Source organism: Helianthus annuus, chromosome 2 (assembly GCF_002127325.2).
Source record: "Helianthus annuus cultivar XRQ/B chromosome 2, HanXRQr2.0-SUNRISE, whole genome shotgun sequence".
Lineage (NCBI taxonomy): Eukaryota > Viridiplantae > Streptophyta > Magnoliopsida > Asterales > Asteraceae > Helianthus > Helianthus annuus.
This window is the reverse complement of record NC_035434.2, coordinates 50,233,698-50,240,140: the sequence shown is the minus strand read 5'-3', so window position 1 is coordinate 50,240,140 and position 6,443 is coordinate 50,233,698. Positions and strand designations below refer to the sequence as shown.

General features: G+C 33.6%; 1 long non-coding RNA gene across 2 annotated transcripts; it reads right to left on the bottom strand.

The window, feature by feature from the left end:
• Nucleotides 1-211: 211 nt before the first annotated feature.
• Nucleotides 212-2,935, bottom strand: LOC110919801. Of its 2 annotated transcripts, XR_004885383.1 has the most exons (10): nt 2,594-2,935; nt 2,423-2,474; nt 2,294-2,352; nt 2,158-2,199; nt 1,931-2,028; nt 1,747-1,851; nt 1,567-1,639; nt 734-847; nt 471-548; nt 213-400 (listed from the first exon to the last, which is right to left on the bottom strand). It is a non-coding gene; the product is annotated as an uncharacterized LOC110919801 (long non-coding RNA). The 2 variants fall into 2 exon arrangements; XR_002581622.2 differs by having other exon boundaries at nt 212-548.
• Between the last annotated feature and the right edge of the window lie 3,508 nt (nt 2,936-6,443).

The window sequence follows — 6,443 nt, the reverse complement described above, 5'->3', positions numbered from 1 at the left end:
CCATTTTTGGAAAGCTATGTATTCAATAAACCTTCCTATATTTAGTTTAACACACTGGTTGTTGATTATTTGTTAACTAGCTTATGCCCCGTGTATTACACGGGTTTGTTTTAAACCATGAGATCAATCTTTTAATCAAAACAATCATAAGTCCATAATGCTTTATGTTTTATTCATTAATTGATTGTGATTGCTATCGTGATTAATTTATTATACGCCTAAAACAAAAAAACACTATAATAAACCAACAAACACTATTAATTATATTCCTAAAAACTTGAAAAGACAATGAATGAAACCAAAACACTATAATAAACCAACAAAACTTGAAAAGTACATAATACTTTATGGTGATAACTCCTTGTAATAGACTATTTTCTTTACTATTCACACGCCACATCTTCACAATGAATATCAAAAAATAAGATCGAAGAAGTATGGAACAATAATAAAAAAATATTATAACTCACGTTAGCTGGTTAATTGGTTGGATACCTGGTTTTTGGCAACGGACATCCACACTTAACACCATTTTTATGTCTTTTCACCTGAAATGTAGTTACCATACAATCAACTATGTATCTTTTCTAGCTGTTTAAAATTTATTAAAAAAACTATATAAAAATGTAATGTAATAACAAACAGAATGCTTGTATGCATAAGGATAGTAAACCCACTCCCCAAATTCAATTTCTTTTCCAAATAAATAACGTCGCAACTGGAACAAACATACCTAAAACCTTATTAGTCACCATGTCTACTACTCTACTACTGGAGCATCAAATTCCCTTTGATCAAGTGTAAACACTTCAGCCAATGGAAGACACTAATTAAACCTGCCATTAATCTTCATAAACAAACAAATAGGTAAATGTGATACTTGATTATGTAAAAATCCAATCACCAAACAGAAGGCACTAATAAACTTTTGGTACCCATTAAACTAATGGCATTAATAAAAAAACATAAAATAATATATAACCTCCAAATAAATCAAATTAAACTAATGGCACTAATAAAAAAACATAAAACAATCTATAACCTAAAAATCAATAAAAAAAATAAGTCAAAGAGAAAGAGCAAAACAATGTGGAACCTGCAACTGATGTTTGGGGTGTGGATGGCTCATGGCATCTTGTGATTTAGGGTTAAATACCACTTATAGATAAATCACTACAGTTTTATGCGCTGAATATACACTATAACACTTTCGATTTGTTAGAACCATTCAAGATAAAAGATAACCCATTATTGATAAGTGGGCCAATATTGTCATCGTAGGTATACCATCTCCTACCCATGAAAGTTTAAACCTTCGGAAACATGACACATGTTAGAAGTATGCAACCAATAACAAAAAAAAAAAACCGATAACACACTATTATTAACCAAAGAAAATATTCTCATTTTCTTATTAAAATAAAATTTTGGGTCAATTCTTTCTAATGATTATATCATTTATATTGGAATTTTGCTGCAATTCTCACGGGACCAAGGAAGTAAAGTAGTTATGAAAGAAATCAATGGTAACCATCAATGGATCAAGCTAGAGAAAAGGCAACTAACCTCTCTAAACCTCGTGATGTTAGGGTCGAAGTGATCTTTGATTTATGATTTCTTGAGCAACATTTTCATCAATCTACAACCAAAAAACCAATACACACCCTCTTTAAATTCAGCCTATAGATCAGTTAATATCCAAACCCAAAGTTATATAAATCATGAAATAAAAGAAAAGATTTAAACCATCAAGCACTCTAGGTGGTTTCAGTTATCCTTGGCCATTATTAAAATGCTCCGAAAAGAAATATACGATAAGACTCGGTATATGATGAGAGTTGTTCCAATGAACTGTAGCAATCAGCAAAATATATAATATTAAATAAAACAATTTTTAACTGTAGAACCAACAACATTTCAGTATCCTAACCTTTAGGTTCTGCTCACTGCCATTAACAGAAAATCTCATCAGGTTGAAGCCAAGTTCATTACTTGAAGATGGATAGAAACCAGACCAAAGTTGTTTACCTATATTCAAAACAGTCTTAAATTTTCAGATCAAAATGTTTTTTATAACTTTTTTGAAAAAAAATATTAGACGGGCGAAAACTGGTTATATTAGAAGAAAAGGGTTCAATAATTTTAAACAGAGATTACCTGCTATTCATGAGGAAGGTCTGCATGCGGGATTAGCGTTCACTATAGCCAAACAAAGGACACAAAATCCATCGAGAGTCAAAGAATAAATTCTAATCAAACAAAATCCACAATAATAAACAAACAATCCACTCACCTGAAGTAACGGAAGATGAAGAGATGAATTCAACCAACCATCATCCCATATCTCTACATCTGAATATTCCTTAGAAATCATTAATAAATAAAATAAGAAAAACACAAAAGTAAAGGAAGAAGGGCGTACCATTTATTACATGACAATTGCAAATCTGAATCAATCAACCAAACCATAGAAACTGGGTAACAATCAAGAAAGTATTAGCATGTATCAAATCACGAACCAGAATATAAATACTTAAAAAACCCAAAAAAAGGTGCAATCATGAAGATCGATTATTGCAAAAAGCAAACATACCTGGATAGTTTAGCGAGTTTGAGCTTAGGGTATTGAAGAGGAAATGGGAAAGATATTATGTAGAAGGAGGCGGTGATTTAGGGTTGTATAAGGAATTTGGTTGGCGCCTAAACCACAATTCAGATCGCTGGAAAACCATAGACTTTGTCGAAATCGTTTCATCAGCCATAAACATCGATGGGGCCATCACTTCACCATCGCCAAAGGAAAAGAACTTGTTATAATGAGGGTTTTTGAATTCATCCTTTCCTTTCTATATTCTTTTGCAATTTTCCATTTTTCCATATAACGTTTGAATCTCCAGAGAAAGAGAGCGTGAAAAAAGAACCAAGTTTGATTGGGGGAAAGATTTGGCCCATTGAATATTGTTGTAGAACTCTTAATTAGTCTTGGTTAACTTAATAACAATTTTGATTTTAAATATAAAATCGTTTTATTGGTTAACTTATGTATGTATGTGTGCATGTATGTGGTCATGTATGTGTTTTAGAAAAAAGATGACATCATTTTTTAAAAAATTGACATCACCCTTTTTAAAATACATGCCTATGATTGGGGGAGGGCTGCTTTATGACATTAGCCTTAATCCCCATTTATTAGATAAAATGATGTATTTAGCCTAAAAAGTTATATAATTACAAAGTTAGAAAATCATATAACCCCCTTCTTTAAAAAAAATCTAACTAGATAACCTTTTTTATTAAATTAATAAGGATATATATTTTTCTGCAAATCGTTTTTATATAAATATATACATCAAAACCATTAACAAATCAGTTTTTACTGCCCACTTCAATTATATTTATGTTTATTACAATGTTAATAAAATATTGTTTGATTTATAAAATATTTTTAAAAAATATAATTTTCAAAAGAGTTAAGAATTCAAATTAAAATATGACGAAATTGGAATCTGAAAAAAAAAAACTAATAAAAATGAATTAGAATAACAGGAAATAGATTGAAATTTGTGACAATTATAACTAATACTTTAAAAATTTGAATTTGAATTGAAGTGAATGAAATAAAAAACAATAAACAATTAAAAAATATAAAAATAGTTTACGGTTGTACCATTAAATAAGTTTTTTTTTTAAATTAAACTTCATTAAACCACACCTTCGACCCAAACGGGCAAAATGCCAAACATTACAACAACACCCCCGACCCAAACGGGCGAAGGACAAAGAAATTACAACATATACAATCAATGAGTATCTACACCAATCTGCCCAGCTAATATAATTACATGAAGATCTATTTCTAATCCAAGCATAACTATCTCCCCTATAATATCTTGTGGACTACACTTTTTCTTGTTGAAGATTACATTGTTCCTCTCTTTCTAAATGCACTAGCAAGCAATCATGGCCATCCCATAAATAATCCTTTCTGCCTTCTTACCACTCTTAATGGCCTTGTGAATATCTAAAATATCTTTGAACTCAAAAAAGAAAAGCGGCGAGATTTTAACCTAGACGCTGAAAGCTGACCAAACCTGAATAACTACCGAGCAAGCGGTGAACAAATGCTCCACTGATTCCTCGAACTCGTTGCAAAAAGGGCATATGATCGAGGTTATATCCACATTCCTTCCTTTTAAGTAAGTTATCGTTGGGAGCCTATCCAGATTTCCCCTCTAAGTCATAATATTACATTTGATGGATACCCATTTACACCACTCAAAATTTGGTGGGTGACAATTCCCTCTATCCACAATAAAAGCCTTTTTGACCGACTTCACCGAGAAACCATTCCGACTACCCTTAATCCAATACCAAGCGTCTTTATCATTGGAAAGCCTCAATACACTGGGAACCTTGTGACATTCCTTCCATTCCTTTAACTCCTCACTGGACTCAGGCTGTTTAGACCAATGCCATGTAAAAACCCCATCTCTTTGATTTGTTGCAATTCTGTCTACAACCCTGCACATTTTAAACATCTCCGAACCAAACAAATGAGGCCATCTTTCCCAAAAGGGAAGATCGCCCACCCAAGTGTCAATCCAAAAACGAATTTAAGCCCCATTCCCACGTTACCCATAATTAATCGGTTTAACCACTTCCCATTTAATTTCAATTTAGATATTAAGTTAACAATATTCTTCCAACACCCCGTTATGTTGCCATTAAGAGGAAGGAAGCTCCTCTGGTTGCTCTTAAAGTGACAAGCTTCCACCACTTTACACCACATGTTATGATTATCAGCTCTATACCTCCATCCCCATTTGACAAGAAGAGCCTCATTAACCTATTTGAGCCTGTTAATACCCAAACCACCCTTAATTTGGGGCCAAGTAACCCAATCCCAAGCCACCCAATTCATTTTCAAATTACTAGAACCCGCCGAAAGGGATTTTCTCATTTTAGCTTCTAGGGTTTTTATAACCCCCGTCGGGGCTTTATATAATGAAAAATAATAAATAGGCAGACTCTCTAACACCAAATTAATCAAAGTAAGCCTCCCCTATCGATAAAGTTTTAGCTTTCAAACCGATAATCTTTTATCAAAAATCTCAAAAATCGGTGTCCAATTGTTAATTCTGTTCATATTGTTCCCCACCGTAATCCCCAAGTAAGTAAGAAGGATGGTGTCCATTTTGCACCCAAGCACTTTAGCAGTATCTAACACTTCCCCATTTTCTACACCCAACCCATATATGTTAGATTTTTTAAGATTGATCCTTAAACCCGAGTATAAATAAAAAATTCTTAAACATCTTGCCACGTTCTACACATTTTCCTTATCCCAGTCCCCCAACAATAGAGCATCGTCATCATAAAAAAAGTGAGAAATAACCGGACCGTTATTTGGGGTTTGAATTCATTTGAATAAGCCTTCTGACCTAGCTTTGCACAGGATGCTAGATAGGGCTTCCATGACCAAAGGAACAAAACTAGGGAGAGGGGGTCACCCTGTCTGACCCCTTTGCTGCATTTAAATTCAAAGGTAGAAGACCCGTTATCTAGCCGACCCAAGTATCCCTTCGATCCAATTACACCATAAATTAGGAAAACCTATTTGCCCCATGATATACAGAAGAAAACTCCAACAAACGTTATGGTAAGCCTTTTCAAAATCGAATTTTAGAAGAAAAACCTTTTTTTTAATATTTTTTAATCCAAGCCATGAGTTCATTTAGCATAAACGGACTGTCCAGAGGTACCTCCCTATAAGAAACGCCGTTTGATTCTCTGAATTGATGGTCCCAATAACCAATTTGAGGCGATTTGCTAGAATATTAGAAATAGTTTTGCTTATCACCCCAATCAGGTTGATTGGTCTGTACTCTCTCAGTCCCAACGGATCCTTGCTTTTCGGAATAAGCGTTATGAAGGAAGAGCTACACCCTACAGCAGGATCGTACCTTTGCTGTAAAAAGAGACCAACAAGTTATAGAAATCATTTTCAAATAAATTCCAATACCTTTTTATGAATTTGAAGTTAAAACCATCCGGCCCAGGAGCTTTGTCAGAACCACAATCAAACATCGCACTTTTGATCTTTTCTTTGCTAAACGTCACCGTAAAAAAAGCCACATCTGCCTCCAAAAGACGCCTAACATTATAGCATATGAGTTTGGGTCTATCCTTGATTTTTTCCTCGAAAGCCTTTTTGAAGAAACCCATAATCTCTTTTTTGACCAATGAAGGTTTAGTGATCCATACATTGTTAATCATAAGGCCCGGAATATTGTTGAAAGCCCGTCTACTTTTGATGTACCCATGAAAGAACATATAATTTTCATCCCCTTCCAAGTCCCATCTAGCTCTAGCTCTTTGTTTAAGATCTTTAATTTTATATCCTTCAAGCTCATTAAGGTTTTTTTGACATTCCATCTTGGCCC